Here is a 23,683-nt window from a genome sequence, read left to right on the forward strand (position 1 = left end):
TGTTCGCCACATCCACTAGGTCAATCACTTTCCTCGTGTTATCCCCCGCCTGTCTAAGCGGCACGAAACCTACTTGGTCTTTATGTAGTAACGGGTTTCTTTTAAATGCAGTTTTGGAGTACATTGCTTTAAAAAAAGGGGGGCCTTGATTGGTAGGTACATTGAGGAAAACAGTATTTGATCCCCTGCTGATTTTGCACATTTACCCACTGACAAAGAAATGATCAGTCTATAATTTTAATGGTAGGTTTAGTTTAACAGTGAGAGACAGAGTAACAAAAATATCCAGAAAAACACATTTCAAAAAAGTTATAAGTTGATTTGCATTTTTAAGGAGTGAAATAAGTATTTGACCCCTTCGCAAAACATAACATGGTACTTTGGTGGCAAAAGCCTTGTAGTTGGCCACCAGATTTGCACACATCTCAGGAGGGATTTTGTCCCACTCCTCTTTGCAGATCCTCTTCAAGTCATGAAGGTTTCGAGGCTGACGTTTTGTTAACTCAGCTCCCTTCACATATTTCCTATGGTATTAAGGTCTGGAGACTGGCTAGGCCACTCCTTTTTGAGCCACTCCTTTGTTGCCTTGGTCGTGTGTTTTGGATCATTGTCATGCTGGTATACCCATCCACAACCCATTTTCAATGCCCTGGCTGAGGGAAGGAGGTTCTCACCCGAAATTTGATGGTACATAGCAATACTTTTTTTTCCCCCTCACCGTAGATTTAGTGCAATATGCTGCTATACCCTTATGGGACAGCATAGTGTGCTTTTTGATAAAGCTCAACTTGCACCTAAAGCTTTTTCATAAAGTATACTTTTAAAGAGGAAGCAAACTTTCCTCTATAATGTTCACCTATAATAAGGCTTTACCTATAGATAGTATAAATATCTCCAAAACTGGCGCCGTTTAGGAGATATTTACATTACATGCAGCCAGTGACATCACTGGCACATGCGCTCTGAAGGAACGGCCAGCCCTGCCGTTCCTTCGGAGCCCTGTGCTGTAATCGGCGTGTGCGGGAGTGACATCATCACGGCTCTGGCCAGTCACAGAGCCGGAGTCCGTGAACCTGGAAGCAAGACGCTTGAAGATGGGACCCCACTGCAGCTGTGGGATCTCAGTGCGGGATGGCTTGGGTTTAAGGTAAGTTTAACATAATGTGCTAGTATGCGATGCATACCAGCACATTATGCCTTTTACCTTGCAGGGTGTAAATAAAAGAAAAAAGTAGTTCATGCGGTTTACAGTCGCTTTAAGGAAACAAACATGTTCAGTTTTATTCCTGTGCCATGCTTCAGTATTGTTAATACTAAAGTAAGGATATCAACCTAAAAGTATAAGTGTTAATGTACAAGGAAGATACAGTGTCTGTTTTATGTATAGCCCTCAGTGCTATTTTATCATTGCCTCTTGTAGTAGGTATTGCCCCATGCAGTAAACTCAGTTAAACTTTAATTCATTGTGTTTTTACCTTCACTCTCTGGATTAATACCAAGTCTCTGCTCTTCTCCTTCCAACAGTTTCCTGTAGACTGCAATCTCAGCATCCAGCTTGAGCTTGATGTTTAGCAGGTCTTGGTAATCTTGTAGATATCTGGCTAGGTCAGCCTTTGTCTCTAGGAGGCGATCTTCCAGCTGGTCGATTATGTGTTGTAGGGAAGTGACTTCCTCCAGGTGCTTGGCTTGCATGTCATCCAGCAACTTCTCCAAGGCTTCATTACTTGCCCTCAAAGTATCTATTTGACCCTGCAGGTCAGATTCTTGTGAGGAATACCTGCTAATATCTTCTCGGATATTCCTGATCCTCTCCTCATTTTTGGTCAGTTGCCCCTTGGCAGAACTGAGTTTAGTTTTGTACCATTTCTCTGCCTCTTGGATGTTTTTGGTTGTAGCTTGGTCAATCTCCAGCCGCAAGGCCTTAAGGGCTGCTGCTAGATCAGGTCGAGAGCTTTCTATCTCCAAGCTCACCTTGGACTCCTGGATTTGATTCATTAGGTCGGCAACTTCTTCATCATGAAGCTTTTTAAGGAACTCAATGTCGTCCATCAGTTGTTCAATTCTTTTCTCCAGCTCCAGCTTCTGCACAGTGGCATCATCCACATCTTGACGAAACTCTCTCAAGGTGTTCTCGGCCTCCTCTGGCAAAAAATTATCCAAGATTGATATCATTAATGCCTTTGATTTTCTGAAGTTTTACAAATTTTATATTAATCAGTTTTAGTGCAGTCACCTAAAGTAACCAATCATAATCTATCATTTACTGGCCTGGCTTCAGCTGAGTGAATTCTTCTTGGTTGCCACATTTAAAGTTTATGTCGGCCAAAACTTCATCATTTAACTTTTTTTTTTACAAGTAAAATAAAAGAACAAATTTGGGTTTCTAAATAGAAGTCCCTTTATTTTAGTTACTTTCAAACTGAATGTCGGGACAATCAGTAGATCTGTAGATATACAGTATGTAGCTAAAGTTTTATGCAAATTTCCAACTTTATCTGTAAAAGTCAAACTTGACCCCACCCTCTCTATTACCTAGACTGCTTTCACACTGATGGCACATTTTAGGCGTTTTAACGCTAAAAATAGCGCCTGAAAAGTGCTTCTCAAGCCACCGTGCGCTTGCAGGACATAAAAAAAAAGTCCTGCAAGCAGCGTCTTTGGGGCAGTGCGGGAGCGGTGTGTACACTGCTCCTAAACCGCCCCTGCCTTTAAAATCAATCGGTAGCGGTGATTTATGGGTGGTTTTAACCCTTTCCTCAGCCGCTAGCAGGGTTAAAAGCGCTAGCGGATGAAAAGCGCCGCTATAACAGTGGTAAAGCGGCCCACACCCCAGTGTGAAAGGGGCAAAAAAAGTGGTTGTTAAGGCTGAAGGTTTTTTACCTTCATGCATTCTAGGCATGAAGGTAAAAAAAATCTTTAGTGTGCTACTCCCCCCACAGCCCCCCTAATCCTTACCCAAGCTCAATCCCAATCCAGCCCTGTGCACAGGAGCCCCGGGTCTCCCTCTCTCTATTGGCTGAGGCAGAGTAGTGAGATTCATTGGCTCCCACGGTTGTGAATCACAGCCAGTGAGGAGGGGGTGGGGCTAAGCCAGGCTCTGTGTGTTTTATTGACACACACACAGACAGCTTGGGACGTGAGCATGCGCGAGTGCCCCCAGAGCAAGCAGCTTGCTCTGGGGGCACTCAGCAAGGAGGAGGAGCCAAGAGAGCCGGCAGGGGGACCCAAGAAGAGGAGGATCTTGGCTGCTCTGTGCAAAACCCCTGCACAGAGCAGGTTACTGTAACAGGTTTGTTATTTTTAAAACAAAAAAAAAAAAACAAGCTTTAGTGTCACTTTAAGAGTCCCCATTGGGCCGTGAAGCAGCCCATCTGTAAAAGCCAACCTTGACCCCTCAAGAATCCCTATTTGGTCAATGAAGTTGTCTATCACATTCAGGGACTAATGGGCAGGCTCTGGAGGTGGAAAGGTGAGCTTGCAGCCAAGTTTAACCGTTACAGAAAAATTTCTTCTCTTGTGACCCTCTCTGAGCTTTTTGACATGTGGTTTTTACTAATTTATCTCTGATAAAGCACTGTTCAATTCAGGCTGCAATTTAACCACTTTAGCTCCAGAAGATCCCCCCCCAAGACCAGGCCATTTTTTTTGCCATTTAGCACTGCACTACTTTTAACTGGTAATTGTGTTGTCATGAAACACTGTACACAAATAGAGCTTTATTTTGGTGGCATTTGATCGCTACTGGGTTTTTTATTTTTTGCAATTAAAAAAATATACAGAAAAAAATATTTTTTACTTTCTGCTATAAAACATATCCAATAAAAAAAAAAATCTAATTTCTTCATAAATTTTAGGCAAAATGTATTCTGCTACATGTCTTCGGTAAAAAAAACATCCCAATAAGTGTACAGGTGGTCCCCGGATTACAAACAAGATAGGGTCTGTAGGTTTGTTATTAAAGTGGAGTTCCACCCAAAAATGGAACTTCCACTTTTTGGATTCCCCCCCCCCCTCCGGTGTAACATTTGGCACCTTTCAGGGGGGAGGAGGGAGCAGATACCTGTCTAATACAGGTATTTGCTCCCACTTCCTGGCATAGCTCACCGCGGTGCTTGCAGTGACCTATGCCACTTCCGGCGCCTGCCCCGTCCTCCCCCCACTGTATTCTGTGAGACACAGAACACAGCAGGGACCTGAGAGGACACGCAGCGCCACTTGCGCATGCGCAGTAGGGAACCAGGAAGTGAAGCCGCACGGCTTCACTTCCTTATTCCCTTACCGAGGATGCCGACATCGCGGGCTCCCTGGACAGGTGAGTGTCCGTATATTAAAAGTCAGCTGCTGCAGTATTTGTAGCTGCTGGCTTTTAATATTTTTTTTTTTCAGCGGACCTCCGCTTTAACCACTTGCTTACAGGGCACTTAAACCCCCCTCCTATCCAGGCCAATTTTCAGCTTTCAGCGCTGACGCACTTTGAATGACAACTGCGTGGTCATACAACACTGTACCCAAATGAAATTTTTATCATTTTTTCACCACAAATAGAGCTTTCTTTTGGTGGTATTTGATCACCTCTGCAGTTTTTGCTTTTTGTTAAAAAAATTTAAAAAATCTGATTTTTTTTAAAAAAAAATTTAAAATTTTTTTTATATTTTGTTATAAAAAATTTAAAACGGGTAATTTTTCTCCTTCATTGATGTACGCTGATGAGGTGGCAGTGATGGGCACTGATGGGTGGCAGTGATGGGCAGCACTGCCAGGTGGCACTGATTGGCACTACAGATGGGCCTTGATAGGTGGCACTGATGAGGCAGATGTGCCTCTTCCACTTCAGGACCGATGTCCCTCACATCCGAGCCGGTGATCAGCTTTTTTTTCTACTCACGCTATCAGCTGAGTAGAAAAAAGCTAGAAAAAAAAATGATTACCGATCTTTTGTTTACATCATGTGATCAGCTGTCATTGGCTGACAGCTGATCACATGGTAAGGGGCCGGGACCGGCCCCTTACTCGGATCGGTGATCAGCCGAGTCTCAGTGACTCGGTGATCACAGCGCGCCGTGCAGGGAGCGTGCACAGGGGAGGCCGTCATACGACGGCCTCCTGGGAATTCAGGTCTGCGCTGTGGCCGTAATTCGGCCATAGCAAGGATGTGTAGTGGTTAAGTTGATTCTGTTTGTAAGTCGGAATAGATACATTTTTTAGCTCCAGACTAAAAAACTATTTTAAGCTTTTCGGATAGCATAGGGAAGGGTTATCACCCCTGTAACGTTTGTTTTGCTGTCTGTGCCCCTGTTCAGAAGATTTCACCTCACTTTCTGTCCCAATGATAATTGGATTTTGAAAATTTTGGGTTGTTGTGGAAACAAGGATTGGTGATAAAGCATCAGTGGAAACACCTTTTTCCCATAGTAACTCTTACAGGAGTGAATTTCCCTTCCTAGGGGTAGATTTCCTCTCACTTCCTGTTGTCTCCCTCCGTTTGCAAGTAGGAGTCGTTTGTAAGTCGGATGTTTGTAACTAGGGGACCGCCTGTATATTGATTGGTTTGCGTGAAAGTTAGCATCTACAAACTATGGTATATATTGGAATTTTTTTTAATACTACTATTGGCGGGGTGATCAGCGACTTATAATGGGACTGTGAGTGCGGTGAGCAATCTGATACTGACATCACCAGTGACACTAATAGAGTGCTCACAGAACTGAATGACATCTTTTTACTGTAAAGCTCAATCAGAGGTGTCAATTAGACAAAGTCAGCCATCAGACCTGCTTCTAATGCCTCTTTAGATGACCCCAGTGCTCAGGGAATCTTGTGTCGTATAGTAAAGGTTTATTGGTAAAACAAAGATTGCATAGATATTGTAACTGGCAGATATAAAACATTAGTTAAAAAAAATACTATAAAATTGACCCAAAATCATTACACTTCCCTTTAAATATTAATCGCTACAACGCAAAACAAAAGTTTAGGGAGCAAAAAGTATTTCTCTCATTGTATTGTGACAGATTCCTGTGTGCTTTCCCCTCACCTTTCAGAAACAGCTCCTCATCACACTTGGCATTCCATATGTCGATCTCTTCCTCTAGGTTTCCTCTCTCAATGTTGGCTGCATTTTTTTCTTTGTTCAATTTCTCAGTCAGTTCTTTGAGCTCCTTGAACTCTTTCTCATATTCATTTGCTATGCCAGGTCCCCTTTCCTTAAGATGCCTGGTCAGTTCTTCAATCTCATCACGTAGGCTCTTGTTCTTCTGCTCCAGAGATCGGACCTTGTCAATGTAACCAGAAAAGCGGTTGTTCAGCTGCTGGAGCTCTTCCTTCTCATTAGGGCGGTGGATGTACACCTTGGTGGTGGCCTCAGCTTCCAAGCCATCCCTAACATTGCTGTCTAAGGTCACCGCGCAACCCTTGGTCCTGCTGGACTCGTTCACAGTCTTCTGAGAAAAGGTTGAGCCCTTCATTGTGGATGTTGTTTCTGAATTTGGAGAAGGTGGACTGGAAATAGCACAAGCCAAGCTTATATGTAAGCTTCTGGAATGTGACAGATACTCTTTAGCTGTACACGATTAATGTATGGCCTTAATTAATCAGATACTTTGTGTACCACGAAAATGCTTCGGCTGGGCAGGATTGTTTAGTAATCACATTCTTAGAGTTTTACACCTTGGTGCAACATGTCTGTCATATCGCATTATTCCAGTGATATCATGTTTGCTGTGCCTGAACCATTAATTCCTCAGTAAACTCATAATACCACGGTGCTTTCCCCAGCAACAAAAACCAATACAGAACAGGTCAAAATGTCAGGATCTCCTGAATTAAAGAACACCTGCCCCTTAGTAGGATGCATGCAAATGGGTTTCAGCACTTGTTCACGCCATGGGGGAAACATACTAAAGTGGAGCAGCTATTCATAGTAACTAGCTTCAGCGTGGGCTTAGCTTACACTTGTGGTTTGGGAGCAGTAAAAACAAGCTGTTGAGCCGTGTTATTTTTTTTTTACCACCCCCTCCCTGAGCTGCAAAGGCAGCTGTACTAGGGTACACACACTGTGGCCATGATTCTTTACATTGAGGGGTGCCAAAAACGATCCCCCCTGTAGTACCACCACCCACCAAACACAGTTCATTCAAGTGATTGGGGCTGCACAGTAACTGTCTCAATGCATGTGGTGTGGGCTTTAGAGGTTAAAACGGGTGAGGAGATGATATATTGCCTCCTCACTGCCTGTCAAAGGCCCCTCTGAAAAATTATCCGCCACAGATCACTCTACAAGGGACTACTGCATGTGTAAACGAGCCTTTGAGCTATTACAAATGTAATAAAGAAGTTGATTGGACACCATTGCTCCAGCTGCTCCAGTTTCATCTCTATTGAACCGCATTGATCTGCAGTGAACAACAAAGGATCAATACAAGGGCACATAGAAAACAGTTGTACGTGGATACAGTAATAACCTCCCAGCATTGGTGTCAGTGGACGCAATAATACCCCCAGCATTGGTGTCAGTGGATGCAATAATAACCACAACATTGGTGTCAGTAGACACAATAATACTCCCAGCATTGGTGTCAGTCAAAACAATAATACCCCTAGCAATGGTGTCAGTGGACACAATAATACCCCTAGCAATGGTATCAGTGGACGCAATAATACCCCTAGCAATGGTGTCAGTGGACACAATAATACCCCTAGCAATGGTATCAGTGGACGCAATAATACCCCAACCATTGGTGTCAGTGGATGCAATAATACCCCCAGAAATTGGTGTCAGTGGACGCAATAATACCCCTAGCATTGGTGTCAGTGGATGCAATAATAACCCCAACATTGGTGTCAGTGGATGCAATAATACCCCAGCATTGGTGTCAGTGGACACAATAATACTCCCAGCATTGGTGTCAGTCGACACAATAATACCCCTAGCATTGGTGTCAATGGACGCAATAATAACCCCAGCATTGGTGTCAGTGGATGCAATAATAACCCCAACATTGGTGTCAGTGGACACAATATTACTCCCAGCATTGGTGTCAGTGGACGCAATAATACCCACAGCAATTGGTGTCAGTGGATGCAATAATACCCCTAGCATTGGTGTCAGTGGATGCAATAATACTCCCAGCATTGGTGTCAATGGACGCATTAATACCCCCAGCATTGGTGTCAGTGGACACAATAATACTCCCAGCATTGGTGTCAGTCGACACAATAATACCCCTAGCATTGGTGTCAATGGACGCAATAATACCCCCAGCATTGGTGTAAGTGGACGCAATAATAACCCCAACATTGGTGTCAGTGGACACAATATTACTCCCAGCATTGGTGTCAGTCGACACAATAATACCCCCAGCATTGGTGTCAGTGGACGCAATATTAACCCCAACATTGGTGTCAGTGGACAATATAATACCCCCAGCATTGGTGTCAGTGGACGCAATAATACCCCCAGCATTGGTGTCAGTGGACACAACAATACCCCCAGCATTGGTGTCAGTGGACAAAACAATACCCCCAGCACTGGTGTCAGTGGACAATATAATACCCCCAGCATTGGTGTCAGTGGACAATATAATACCCCCAGCATTGGTGTCAGTGGACGCAATAATAACCCCCAGCACTGTTGTCAGTACTATTATACCCCTCTCATGGTGGTGGTTAGTGACAGTGAAAGTTATCTCCACTCACATGAAGTTAACAGTAGAAGTTATCTACACTCTCTTTTAGTGCTGGGTGCTGGAACACAGTTGAATTTATGACAAAGAATGGTCATTGTATGCATGTGACAACAATATCACAAATTCTCCACAAATGTGGCTTATATGGAATGGTTGCAAAGAAAAAAAGCCTCTCCTCAAGAAAGACCACATGCAGTCACGACTAAGCTATGCCAAAACACATCTTGAGGGCCAGTTCACACCATAGAAATGCAGTCCAGATGCATTCCAGGTGCTTTTCTGCATGCACATTTTTGATGCGTACCAGTGCGTTTTTGTTGCAGTGCAGTGCATTTTTTCCCCCTCTTTTCTTAACCTTAAATAAGAACATAAGTGTTCCAGTGCGTTTAGGTGCGTTCCAGTGCGTTTTTTTTTTTTTTTATCTTTATTTAATTTTTCAGTACTTCATACATAAATAGCAAAAGACAACCAACCCCATACAATGGGGGGAGACATTGAGATATTATTACAAAAATTCCTGCAACTCTATAGCTTATGTCATATATACTCCCCCCAGTTTAATCCCACCCCTCCCCAGCCCCTGCAGCTTCCCTCTCGTCTTTTTTAGTCTTGGCGAAATCTTATGTTCAAAATCTCGTCCTACAACGTGATTACTTCAATATAGCGCTCGGATTTTTTAAATTTGGTCCAACAATCCCATTTACCCCCTTGTATATTTTGGTCCCTTCCTAGGTAAACTCCTGCCTCAACTCGCTCCAGGAAATATATTCCATTAACTCTAGCCACCCACTCCCCTATCCTGGGCGCTTCTTGTTCCTTCCATTTCTTTGGAATAGTATTTTTAGCTGAATTTAGTAATACCGTCACTATTGAAGTTTTATACCCTCTCTTTCCCCCTTCCGACCTATGGAACAAACATTCCCAGGGGTCGAGGGGGATCGTCTTCCCCGTTATTTCTTCAATTATCCTGGTCACTTCTTGCCAAAAAATTTTTATTTTTGGGCATTCCCACCACAAGTGTGACATGGTTCCTGGGGACGCGCAACCTCTTCAGCAGTTTGGGGACCTATCTGGAGAAAATTTACAAACTCTGGCCGGGGTCATATACCACCTAGTCAAACACTTGTAGTTGCTCTCTCTGGTTTTTGTGTCAACTGCTGTTCCATGCGTCGCCTCCAAGATGCATCTTACTTTCTCATTATCACCATATGCTCCCAACTCCTCCCCCCATTTCCTAATAAACGGAGGTACCTCCGACCCCCTTTCTCTCACCAAAATTTTATAGATTTCTGAAATTTTACCCTTCTTCAACTCTTTGCAGAATAGTTTCTCAATCGATCTATAATCTGCTTCCTCCCTTAATGGTCCAGGGAGGCTCGCAATAAAGTGTGCAAGCTGGCCATATCTCCACCCGTTTAAAATCCAACCCCCCTCTTGTGCTGCTATTTCATGAAAAGTGCAAATTTTTCCCCGTTTAATAATACCCCTTACTTGTGCCTCTTTATCCAATATCCAATTACCCCCCACTTTCTCCATCCCCGGAGGGAAGAGTAAGTTCTCTTTTAGAAACATTAAGGGGGAATTGTATTCCCATTTGTTATTTATGTGTAACTGATCCCAAGTTTTAAATGTGAAGTGTGTAATATAATGTGTATCCTTACCCAACCCCCTGAAGTGTGGGGTTTCCAAATCAAGTGATTTAATTGCGTGTTGCTCAGCCTTTTTTCTAGACTAACCCATCTTTTATTTTCCCTACTATTTGCCCAATCCAGTGCCCGTGCTAAAACTACTGCTTTATGGTACAACCTGAAATCTGATAGGGCCAGCCAGGCCCGGACTGGGACAAAAAATAGGCCCGGGCATTTTAGACTGAGCAGCCACCTTTTCCAGGGACCGGGGGGAGAAGAGATGTCAGTAGACATTCGAGGGGGTGGCTGGTGTCGGTCCTCCACACTGTAATGTGCAGAGACACTGTGATATAAAGGGGACTGCACTGTAGAGGGGCACTATAATGATTACAGTGCCCCTTTACAGTGCAGTCCCCTTTATATTACAGTGTCCCAGTCCTATTGTGGCCATACAATGCTAGTACTGTCTGTCTCCTATTGTGCCCACACTGCCCAGTGACACTGACCTGCTCTCTCTGGTGGTCCTGGACAGGATGGCGCTCTCTTTCTGGTGGTGCGGTACAGCGTGGCTCTCTCTATCTCTGGTTGTGTGGTTCAGCATGGCTCTCTGTCTCTCTGGTGGTGCAGGTACAGCATGGCGCTCTCTGGTGGTGCGGGTACAGCATGGTGCTCTGGTGGTGCGGGAACAGCATGGCGCTCTGGTGGTGTGGGAACAGCATGGCTCTCATGGCTCTCTCTGGTGGTGCGGGTACAGCGTGGCTCTCATGGCTCTCTGGTGGTGCGGGTACAACGTGGCTCTTTGGTGGTGCGGGTACAGCGTGGTTCTCTGGTGGTGCAGGTACAGCGTGACTCTTGTGGCTCTCTGGTGGTGCGGGTACAGCGTGGCTCTCTGGTGGTGCAGGTACAGCATGGCTCTCTGGTGGTACGGGTATGTCGTGGCTCTCTGGTGGTGTGGGTACAGTGTGGCTCTCTGGTGGTGCAGGTACAGCGTGGCTCTCTGGTGGTGCGGGTACAGCGTGGCTCTCTGGTGGTGCGGGTACATCGTGGTTCTCTGGTGGTGCGGGTACATCGTGGTTCTCTGGTGGTGCGGGTACATCGTGGCTCTCTGGTGGTGCGGGTACAGCGTGGCTCTCTGGTGGTGCGGGTACAGCGTGGTTCTCTGGTGGTGCAGGTACAGCGTGGCTCTCTGGTGGTGCGGGTACAGCGTGGCTCTCTGGTGGTGCGGGTACAGCGTGGCTCTCTGGTGGTGCGGGTACAGCGTGGCTCTCTGGTGGTGCGGGTACAGCGTGGCTCTCTGGTGGTTCGGGTACAGCATGGCTCTCTGGTGGTGCAGGTACAGCGTGGCTCTCTGGTGGTGTGGGTACATTGTAGCTCTCTGGTGCTGCGGGTACATCGTGGCTCTCTGGTGGTGCGGGTGGAGAGTGGCTCTCTGGTGGTGCGGGTACAGCGTGGCCCTCTGGTGGTGCGGGTGCAGCGTGGCTCTATCTGGTGGTGCTGGGGCTATTAGTTTCCCCAGCACAGTCCTCTTTCTTTTTCCATGTCTCCTGTAGTACTTGCTTGTTTCCGGGTTTTCTCCCCCCCCCCAGCAGAGTGCATGCTGGGGACTGTAGCCATCTCCCTGGTGAGATCAATTGGGCATCCGATCTCTGGGACTACATTTCCCATGATGCCCAAGTTATTTCTGATTGTCCCTCCGCTGTGGCCAATTGGGAGGGAAGAAGAACAAGCAGGAAGCTTTCTTCTCTCCCGTCCTGTGCTGCCGACAAGCCTGACAGAAGAAAGGGGGGACATCCTGACAGCGGCCCAGAGGAGGAGGAACGAGGGGCCAAGAGCGGACCTGTCAGCGCGGCTCTTAGGCTGAGCTGTGTGTGAGAGACACACAGCTCAGCCCATGCAGCCGCTAGTTCCGCCGGAGAAGGCACAGGCACTGCCGCATAGTGGTAGACGAGCGGCGGCCGTGGCCTGTGTTAACCCTGTCCAGGCCGCGGTCGCTGCTTACCTCCCGCTGTCCAGCCTGAACATCAACAGGCCATGGAATGGGCGGCCCACCGGGCATTTCTGCCCTATGGCCAGTCCGGGCCTGGGGCCAGCCCTCCGCTTGCTTTTTCCCTCCTCAATATCTTTAGGGCAATTCTTGGTTTTTTATTATCCCAGGCATATTTATTTATGAGACTGGACAGCGTTCTAAAAAAATTGTCTGGAAGGGGAATCGGGAGCATCTGCATCTTATATAGAATCTTTGGTGCAAGCACCATCTTTACTAAGTTGATTCGCCCTATCCATGAGACGGGGCAGTATTTAATTCTGTTTATTTCCCTTTTTATATCATTTAATAGCGGAATGAAATTCTGCCTATACAGCTTCTCTCTATCGCATATTAAATTAACCCCCAGGTACTTTAAACTATCTTTCCATGGGAAATGAAACACTTCACCAAGTCTATGCGCTTCCAGTTTTTTGATATTGATTTTTAAGGCTTCTGACTTTTCTATATTTATTTTAAAATTTGAGAGCTCACTATAGTTCCTCACTATGGATAGCAAGTTTGGTATCGTAATTCTAGGGTTGGACACAAAAAATAGCACATGATCCGCAAAAGCAGCTAGTTTGTGTTCCTCATCGCCCACTGTACAGCCGCTTATATCTGGATTTTTCCTAATCATGGCTAGGAGGGGTTCTAAGGCCAGGACAAACAATAGGGGAGACAGAGGACAGCCTTGCCTCGTACCGTTCACAACAAATTGTGCTGAGGGGATATTATTAGCCTTTACAAATACTGCGGGCTGATTGTATAAAATTTTTATCCATTTTAACATTATGGGCCCTATTCCCATTACTTCAAGTGTATGAAACATAAATCCCCAGTCTACCCTGTCGAGCGCTTTTTCGGCGTCGATTGACAGGAGTAGACTGGGGACCCCGCTCGTTCTGAATGCCTCCATTATCAGGAGGGACCTCACCCCATTGTCCCTACCCTCCCTCCCAGGGACAAATCCCACCTGGTCTGGGTGGACCAAGAAGGACATTTTCTCTTTGAGCTGTGTCGCCAACACCTTCGCGTATAACTTGGTATCCGCGCTTAAAAACGCGATCGGTCTGTAGCTCGAGCACAAAGTCCGGTCTCTCCCCTCCTTTGGAATAAGTGTTACTGCAGCCAACAGGGCGTCCCTACACAATTCTCCCTGCTTCCCTAGACCATTCCAAATTTGGCACAGCCGAGGGACCAGGGTACTGCTAAATTTCTTATAGAAATTGCTTGTGAAGCCGTCTGGCCCCAGCTTTTGCCCGGGGGTGAAGACCTTAGTGCCAAGTGAATCTCCTCTTCCGTTATCTGGCGCTCTAATGTATCGGCTTCCGACAGCGTAGGAAGTCCTGCCACTTTTAAAAACTCCTTCACCTTCTCTTCCCCGTTTCCCCTATTTTTACCATCCTGGCCAACCGAGTAAAGCGATGCGTAAAACTGTCTAAATTCCTCTCCTATCTCTTTGGTGGCATACCTCATTTCACCTATTTTTGATCTTCTCTATGTAATTCTCATCTTTTTTTTTCCTAATAACTGACGCCAGATGTTTCCCCACATTATTACCTTTCAAATGGAACCTTTTTAGCTGTATGTTCTTAGTTTTCGCCATCTCTTCTTCTAATAGCTCCCTGAGCTCCTCTCTTTTTAAAGTCAATTCTTTGAATGTGGCTTCTTCACTTCCCCGCGAAGCTTTATGCAGTTGTTCTAACTGGTAGATTTTAGCGACAAGACTTTCTTTCTTTTTTCCCCTTTCTCTCTTCTCACCTGAGCTTATAGAAATTAGAACCCCCCTTATGTATGCCTTAAAGGCCTCCCATAGAACCACCCCCGTTGTCTCACTCGACTCATTAATAATAAAGAACTCATCTATTGCCCTCTGGATTTTCTCGACAACTGTATCTTTCATGAGAAGGACCTCGTTAAACCTCCAAGAGAACGGGACCCTTAATAGGCCCCTGAGCTTTACCGACATCAGAATTGGGGCATGGTCTGATAGAGTCATAGCCTCAATCTTTGACTCTACTATACACTCCAGCAGGCTATGGTCGACCATCAGGTAGTCCAGCCTTGAATAGGTCCTGTGGACCGGGGAAAAAAAAGAATAGTCCCTCACCTTGGGGTGCTGTACTCGCCAGACATCAATAAGCTGACTATCGTGCAGCTTTCTCCCTAATCTCAATAGTGACCCCTTCCCCTTGTCCCGGGTCCCAGAGGACCTATCCAAGGCTGGGTCCAAACAAAAATTAAAATCTCCTGCCAAAATTGTTTCCCCCTCCTTAAATGCATTTAGACTCGAAAGGGTCCGGGAGAGGTATTTTATCGGGTCTTTGTTCGGGCAATAAACATTAGCCAATGTGTATTTCCTGTCCCCAAGATTAACTTTTATAAACAAAAATCGCCCCTCTTCATCCACCCGCTTCTCAATCAGTGTGAATTTAATCCTTTTCGAGAACCCGATAGCCACTCCCTTCGCCCTTTTAATTGGTGAGTCACAATATACCCAGACTGGAAAATTCTTTGAATTCAGCTTGATGTTTTCCTCCTGTACCAGATGGGTCTCTTGCAGAAAGACCACGTCTGCATCATACCTCTGTAATTCGTTCAGAGTTTTCCGCCTCTTCCCTGGTGAATTTAACCCCTTCACATTGTAGGACGCGCACCTAACCTCTATCCCGGCCTTCCTCCACCTGGCTAGTTGTTGTGCATCTTCAGGGGCTACCTTCCCCCCCCATCACCCCCCCACCCATCCCCCCGCCCCACTCCCTCTCCGCCACTTCTTCCCCCCAACCCCCATCCCTCCCTCCCTCAGCCACTACTTGGCCATTGGGATGCAGTATCGAGAGTAACATATTCCCGACCTGTTTCCCCTCGTGCTCTAGGGTGGGACACTGGTCGTGGACAGCCGTGGTGGCCCCGCTCCCTTAAGTGGGGGCGGGTCCTTAGGGGACCGCTTTCTAACCACCTATTCACCGCAGCCGCCCCACCCCACCCCCGGCAACCCAACCCCCCGGTCCACCCCCCCCCAACTCCCTCTCCCCACCTCACCCCTTTAATTGTATTGGGTATGATCTACAACCCTTTTACCAAGGCATAACCCCATCTGGTATCACTGGAACTAAGATCTCTAAGTTCCTACAAAAGTCCTGCAGGTCCCCCATATATTTCATTTTAAACGTCCTGCCATCCTTTGTCATACTCAGCGACAGCGGGAAACCCCAAGTTGGCTCCCTTCAATAAGTCCAGTAACGGTCTTAATTGGCGTCTTCTCGCCAGAGTTCCTGCCGACAAATCCGAGAATATTTGGACCTCTTGATTGCGAAATTTCACTGGTTGTACCCCTCTTAGGTTATTCCAAATCTTTGCTTTGTCCTCAAATTGATGAAACTTAATTATAATGTCCCTGGGCACATCTTCTCTGGCACTGGGGGGTTTTCTAATCCTGTGGACTCTATCGATTTTAAGTTCGCCCTCTGGGCTCTTTCCCAGCAGTGGGTTGAAGAGTTCTTTCATTACTGTAAACAAATCTTACCCTCTCTGCTCTGGTATGGATCTAATTCTTAAATTTTGCCACCTGTTTTGGTTTTCCTGTTCCTCCAATCTGTATTTCAACTCATATTGGTCCCCCTGGAGGGTTTTTACTTGTTTTTTAAGAATCTCTATGTCCTGGGCCTGCTGTTCCACCACCCTCTCCGCCTCTTCTACTCGCTTCAGGAGATGTCCCAGGTCTGTCCTAACGTTAAGGATTTCTGCTTTGATTGAGTTTTCCAGCCTGATAAACATATCCTGTATCTCATATTTGGTTGGGAGGGCTTCTGCTACAGGATCAGCTTCCATACTTGGGCCTGGTTCTCCCTCGGCTTGGGCCTCTGTAATGGGGTCCCCCCTTGCACACCTTTGTTCTTAGTTGTGGTCTTTTTTTTTTGTCTTTAACTTCTGTTTGTTTGTTATCTGGTCCTGGGCTTTTTAGAAATTTTTGGATAGTACTGGAGTTCAAACTATCCCTGGACTTATTGGGCTCTGCTTGTTTTTGTGATCGTCCTCTCATGTTCCCTTCTTCCCAGCTCTACCAGCTATAACTTCTATAGGGAACACCCTCCTTCCACTCCCTCCTGCTTTAGCGCGAGTTTAGCATGTAATGTCAGTCCACAAAAATCACCTTAATCGCCCCTTCCGTCTTCCAATCACTGTGCAACTGGGTATCTACACAATATGTATAATATTCGTTTTATCTCTTATTTGAATAGTGTATAAGCAAAGAGAAAAAAGAGAAGAAAAAAAAAATACAGTTCCACTGAGTGTCCCCAAATCACTACTCCTTTAGGTTTTTGCCTTTGCCTTTGCTCAGGGGAATCTCATTCACAGTCCCATTAGTCCAGGAGGAGGATGTATTCACAATACATTTTTCCCATAAGAAAAAGGATCATACCTGACTCCTGTAGACTCTTCAAACCTAGACTGCGTTTACCAGTAACAGTTAAAGAGGGGTGAAGCGCTCTGCTGTGTCTCACACCGTCAGTTCCCAGGGGAGTCATTCATCAGCTGATCTTCACTGTGCCGACTTCCATACACCGAGACCGCTGCAGGATGCAGGATGCTTGCTCCCTTCACAGTAGATCATCTGCATTAAATGGGGGGGTGAATTAGTGGGTGTGCAGAGGGTCCCAGGGACCGAGCCAGAGCTGTGTCTCAGCCGGGTACGGATGAGGGGTGCGGGGAACGCCGCGGCGGCGACCGCCCTGACAGATGGCCGTCCCGTCCTGTTTGCTCACCCGTGTGCACTTGCTCTTTTGTGCTGGCCGCTGTCTGGCGCACACCCTCGCCGCCTCTGATAGGAGTTTTAAGCGGCTGGCCCGGGCTCTCACCCCGTGCCTTCGGAAAAGCCGCCATCGTTCCGATCACCGACCTCCACCTTCCACCGCCCCACAGCCAGGCCCCTCCCCCTCACAAAGCACGTCACATCACGTCCCGCTCCTCAGCACCTGAATGATTCCACTGTCCTCCAGTGCGTTTCTGATGCATTTTACAGCATTCCAGTACTGTCCAGTGCTGCAAAAATGCAGCATGTTCTACTTTTTTTTCTGGAACTGGAATGCACGGGAACTGCAAGCACTGGTGTAAACTACGTCATTGAAAATCATTAAATCTACTTTTTTGATGCAGAAAAAAAAATGCACTGGACTGCATGTGGTGTGAACTGGCTCTGAAGATTCTGAGGCCACATGGAAAAAGGTGTTCTGGTCAGATGAGACTAAAATTTAATTATTTGGCCTCAACACCAAACGATATGTCTGGTGGAAATCCAATACAGCTCACCATCCAAATAACCATTCCTACAGTAAAGCATGGAGGTGGTAATATCCTGTTGTGGGGGTGTTTCTCTGCAGCAGGGACTGGAGCACTTCAGGATAGAAGGAAAAATGAATGGGGAAAAATACTGTCAAATTCTTGAGATCTGCTGCCCTCTGCCAGAAAGTTGTCAATGGGAAGAAGGTTTAACATGACAATGACCCAAAGCACACAGCAAAAATGACCCCACAGTGGTTGAAGGAGAAAAAGGTGGCCTAGTCAGAGTCCAGACTTAAACTCCATTGAAAATCTGTGGAACAACTTGAAAGCTACAGTCCACAAATGGTCACCATTAGGGATGAGCTTCGTGTTCGAGTCGAACCCATGTTCGACTCGAACATCGGCTGTTCGATCGTTCGTCGAATTGCGAATGATATGGGCCGTTCGCGCCAAATTCGTGTGGCGCGTCACGGCCCATAATTCACTGCGGCATCGCAGTGCATTGCTGGCTGATGATTGGCCAAGCATGCACTATGAACCGCATGCTTGGCCAATCACAGCGCCGCCTGAACAGAGAGCCAAGGAGGCTTTGGCCAATTATGGCTCAGGGGATTTAGTACACGCCCCACACTGCACGGCGGCCCTGTGTAGTGTGTGTTCCGGCGTTCATTGAGAGAGAGAGAGAGAGAGACAGACAGACAGTGACATTTGATTTGAGTTAGATAGATTAGGCAGAACAGTCAGTCAGTTAGCTGCACTTACAGTGTATTGTGTATATATATATATGCATCCCAGGTGTTGCATATATATATATATATACACTGTATTCAGTTTAGCTAGATCCGTTCTTGTTATCTTCCTACTGACAGGCAGGCTTGTCTTGTTACAGTATTTACAGCTACCTGAAGAAAATTACTGGTGTTCCTTTGATCCTATTAGTACCACAGTCAGGCAGCTAGACTATTTACAGTTAGTGCAGTGCGTCCTGCTCACAGTGTTCAGCTAGATCCATTCCTGTTATCTTCTTACTGACAGGCAGGCTTGTCTTGTTACAGTATATACAGCTACCTGAAGAAAATTACTGGTGTTCTTTTGATCCTATTAGTACCACAGTCAGGCAGCTAGACTATTTACAGTTAGTGCAGTGCGTCCTGCTCACAGTGTTCAGCTAAACCTACAAGTTAGTGGGGTGCGTCCTGCTCACAGTGTTCAGCTAAACCTACAAGTTAGTGTGGTGCGTCCACCTCACAGTGTTCAGCTAAACCTACAAGTTAGTGCAGTGCGTCCTGCTCACAGTGTTCAGCTAGATCCGTTCCTGTTATCTTCCTACTGACAGGCAGGCTTGTCTTGTTACAGTATATACAGCTACCTGAAGAAAATTACTGGTGTTCTTTTGATCCTATTAGTACCACAGTCAGGCAGCTTGACTATTTACAGTTAGTGCAGTGCGTCCTGCTCACAGTGTTCAGCTAAACCTACAAGTTAGTGGGGTGCGTCCTGCTCACAGTGTTCAGCTAAACCTACAAGTTAGTGTGGTGCGTCCACCTCACAGTGTTCAGCTAAACCTACAAGTTAGTGCAGTGCGTCCTGCTCACAGTGTTCAGCTAGATCCGTTCCTGTTATCTTCTTACTGACAGGCAGGCTTGTCTTGTTACAGTATATACAGCTACCTGAAGAAAATTAATGGTGTTCTTTTGATCCTATTAGTACCACAGTCAGGCAGCTAGACTATTTACAGTTAGTGCAGTGCGTCCTGCTCACAGTGTTCAGCTAAACCTACAAGTTAGTGGGGTGCGTCCTGCTCACAGTGTTCAGCTAAACCTACAAGTTAGTGGGGTGCGTCCTGCTCACAGTGTTCAGCTAAACCTACAAGTTAGTGTGGTGCGTCCACCTCACAGTGTTCAGCTAAACCTACAAGTTAGTGTGGTGCGTCCACCTCACAGTGTTCAGCTAAACCTACAAGTTAGTGGGGTGCGTCCTGCTCACAGTGTTCAGCTAAACCTACAAGTTAGTGGGGTGCGTCCACCTCACAGTGTTCAGCTAAAGCTACCTGTAGAAGGTTGGTGGTGTTCTCATACTACAGGCAGGCAGTTGATTTTGCTAGCTGCAGTATCAGTACATATATATATATACATATCCCAGCTTAGTGCAGCTACAGGCCATTAGTATGTCTGGAAGGCCAAGAAGGAGAGGCAGACAGTCACAAGCCAATAAGAGAGGGCAAGCAGGCTCTGTGTCTAGTGCTGGTCATGGAGACGGTGCATCCTCATCAGCATGTGGCCGTGGGACACGCTTGGGCTTTTTTTCGGCAGCTGGCCGTGTTGAGCCACAACATGCGGAAGACTTGGTCGAGTGGATGACCAAGCCGTCCTCATCCTCCTTAATCCTCTCTCACCCATGCCCAGGGTACTTTGTCTGGCAAAGCAGCGGCCTCTTCCCTCGGCTTAATGTCATCAGTGACTCCTTCCCTAGCCCCACCATGTCCTCCTGAGGAGTCCCTCGAACTGTTTGACCACAGTGTTGGGCACATGCTCCAGGAGGATGCCCAGTGTTTGGAAGGCTCTGATGATGATACTGAGCTTGATGAAGGCAGTAACATGAGCGCAGACAGAGGGGGTGCCCAAGAAGGACAGCAATCTGGCAGTCATGCTCCCCCTGCTGCAGCATACTGCCAGGTTTGCTCCAGTGATGAGGAGGGAGGGGATGATGAGGTCACTGACTCAACGTGGGTGCCTGATAGGAGAGAGGAGGAGGAGGAGGAGGCGGCACATCACCAACGAGGCAGGATGCCCTCCAGGGGCCAGCCTAAGGGCAGCACATTGACTGCATCACACCCCAAAGCTCCACATGTGCAGGGCGCTGCAGTCTCTGCGCATTATTCAAAAAGTTCTTTGGTGTGGGCCTTTTTTGAGACGAGTGTATCAGATCGCACCGCTGCTATTTGCAACATATGTCTCAAGCGTATCTCGCGTGGCCAAAACATCTCCCGCTTGGGTACCACATGCTTGACCAGACATATGTTGACCTGCCATGCAGTTCGTTGGCAAGCGTATCTAAAAGACCCACACCAAAGAACAAAGAGGACCTCTCCTTGCTCCTCATCAGCTGAGATCTCCAACCCCACTATACCTTCAGTCCTCTCTGAGACCTGCACTGAGAGGAATGAAGGTGTAGAATTAGGTGTGTCACAGCCAAGTATTTGTGGGCAATCTGCTTTTGGTACACCGACGTCAGATTGTACCAGGCAAATTTCCCTGCCCCAGCTGCTGCACCGCCGAAAGAAGTTTGCTCCCAGCCATCCACATGCGCAGCGGTTGAATGCTAGCTTGGCAAAATTGCTAGCACTTCAACTGCTGCCTTTTCAGTTGGTAGACTCTGCCCCCTTCCGTGAGTTTGTGGAATGTGCGGTTCCTCAGTGGCAGGTACCTAAACGCCACTTTTTCTCACGGAAGGCGATTCCGGCTCTCTACCGGCATGTGGAAGGCAATGTCCATGCCTCGCTGGACAGGGCGGTCAGCGGTAAGGTGCATATTACCGCTGACTCATGGTCCAGCAGGCATGGACAGGGACGTTACTTAAGTTTCACGGCGCATTGGGTGACTCTGCTGGCAGCTGGGAAGGATGCAGGACAAGGTGCAGTAGTGTTGGAGGTTGTTCCGCCACCACGCCTCCAAAATGCTAATGATTGTGACACACCTCTCTCCTCCACCCCCTCCTCTTCTTCTTCCTCCATGGCTTCTTCCTGTGCTTTGTCCTCGGAACCAGCGGTGCTCCGTAGCCATTCAAGGGGCTACGCAAGTACGCAGGCCAAAAGATGCCATGCGGTGCTTGAGCTGGTGTGCTTGGGGGACAGGAGCCACACTGGGGCAGAGGTTCTGTCAGCTCTGCAGGGGCAGGTTCAGAGGTGGTTGACGCCACGCCAACTTAACGCAGGAATGGTGGTTTGCGACAATGGCACCAACCTCCTCTCTGCCCTCCGACAGGGACAAATGACCCATGTGCCCTGTTTGGCTCACGTCCTTAACTTGGTGGTGCAGCGGTTCTTGGGCAGGTACCCGGGCTTACAGGATGTCCTGAGGCAGGCCAGGAAAGTCTGTGTGCATTTCCGCCACTCATATAATGCCAGTGCTCGGCTGACGGACCTCCAAAAGGAGTTTAACCTGCCCAAGAACCGCCTAATCTGTGATATGCCCACCAGGTGGAACTCAATGTTGCCCATGCTGCAGCGGCTGCACACGCAGCAGATGGCCATCAATGAGTACCTGTGCGACTATGGCACCAGGACAGGGTCAGGGGAGCTTGGTTTTTTTTTCCCCATGCCAGTGGGCCATGATCAGGGATGCATGCACTGTCCTGTCACCATTTGAGGAGGCCACGAGGATGGTGAGCAGTGACAGTGCATGCATCAGTGACACTGTCCCCCTTGTCCACCTGTTGGAGCACACGCTGCGTGGAATAATGGACAGGGCACTTGAGGCAGAACAGAGGCAGGAAGAGGAGGACTTCCTTAGCTCTCAAGGCCCCCTTTATCCAGACAGTGTTTCTGCATGCCCGCCGATCACACAGGAAGAGGACGAGGAGGAGGAGGAGGAGGAGGAAGATTGTGTCAGTATGGAGGTGGAGCCTGGCACTCAGCATCAGCAGCAGTCTTTAAGGGATCAGTCCCAAGAAACACATGGACTTGTACGTGGCTGGGTACAGGTGGCTGCGGACCATGTCGTCCTTAGTGACCCAGAGGACTCCGGACCGAATGCCTCAGCAAACCTACGCTGCATGGCCTCCCTGATCCTGCAAAGCATGCGTAAGGATCCTCGTATTCGTGGTATCAAGGAGAAGGACCAATACTGGCTGGCAACCCTCCTTGATCCACGTTACAAGGGTAAGGTTGCGGACCTTATCTTGCCATCGCAGAGGGAGCAGAGGATGAAACATCTTCGGGAGGCCTTGCAGAAAGGTCTGTGCAACGCGTTCCCAGAGACTGGGAGGTTACAAACTCCTGTTTCTGGACAACGTGTTGCTGAGGCTTCGGTCAGTCAAAGAAGGAGCGGTGGAGAAGATGGCCGTCTGACCGATGCGTTCAGACAATTTTTTGGTCCGCAGCCCCAAGGTATGATCGGTTCCAGCAACCATCGCCAGCGTCTGTTTTACATGGTGCAGGAATACCTAGGGGCAAGATCTGACTTGGACACCTTTCCCACCGAAAATCCTCTGGGTTACTGGGTCTTGAGGATGGATCACTGGCCAGAGTTTGCACAGTATGCAATTGAGCTACTGGCCTGTCCTGCATCCAGCGTTCTTTCGGAACGCACATTCAGTGCTGCTGGAGGCTTTGTAACCGATCACAGGGTGCGTCTTTCCACCGACTCGGTCGATCGACTGACCTTCATAAAAATGAATCAGTCTTGGATCACCACCAGCTACCAAGCACCTGATGCTGATGTAACTGAATATTTTTTTTTTAAATCTCAGATCCCTTCAAAGACTGCCTATGCTGATGCTGAGTGACTATCCCTGAGTAATTATCCTCTTCCTCCTCAATCATCACGCTGATAGCTTGAAAGAACATTTTTGGTTCTGGGCGCCACCACCAATGCCTAAGGCACAATTTTTCAGCCCCTGTTTAACAGGGGCGTGTGATTACAATTTTTGATGCAATACTTTGCAGCAGGGCTCGTTCCTGCGTTCCAACTAGAGTGTCTGTGAGGGGTTGCAGTGTTGTGGCACCAGCACCAGTGCCTAAGGCCCAATTTTTCAGCCCCTGTTTAACAGGGGCGTGTAATTACAATTATTGATGCAATACTTTGCAGCAGGGCTCGTTCCTGCGTTCCAACTAGAGTGTCTGTGTGGGCCCAGTTTTTCTGCCCCTGTTCAACAGGGGCATGTAATTACAATTCTTGATCTAATATTTCACAGCAGGGCCCTGTGAGGGCTTACGTTGTTGTGGCCACAACAACACCTAAGGGTCAAATTTATGCTGAGTATATAGGGCAGGCCCCTACTTTCAAACATCTAACTTACAAACGACTCCTACTTGCAAACGGAAGGAGACAACAGGAAGTGAG

At 47.3% G+C, this 23,683-nt stretch overlaps 1 pseudogene; it reads right to left on the minus strand.

The window, feature by feature from the left end:
- Positions 1-1,455: 1,455 nt before the first annotated feature.
- LOC141127962 (vimentin pseudogene) lies at positions 1,456-6,582 on the minus strand (annotated as a pseudogene).
- Positions 6,583-23,683: the final 17,101 nt, after the last annotated feature.

This window comes from Aquarana catesbeiana, linkage group LG01 (assembly GCF_042186555.1).
Source record: "Aquarana catesbeiana isolate 2022-GZ linkage group LG01, ASM4218655v1, whole genome shotgun sequence".
Taxonomy (NCBI): domain Eukaryota; kingdom Metazoa; phylum Chordata; class Amphibia; order Anura; family Ranidae; genus Aquarana; species Aquarana catesbeiana.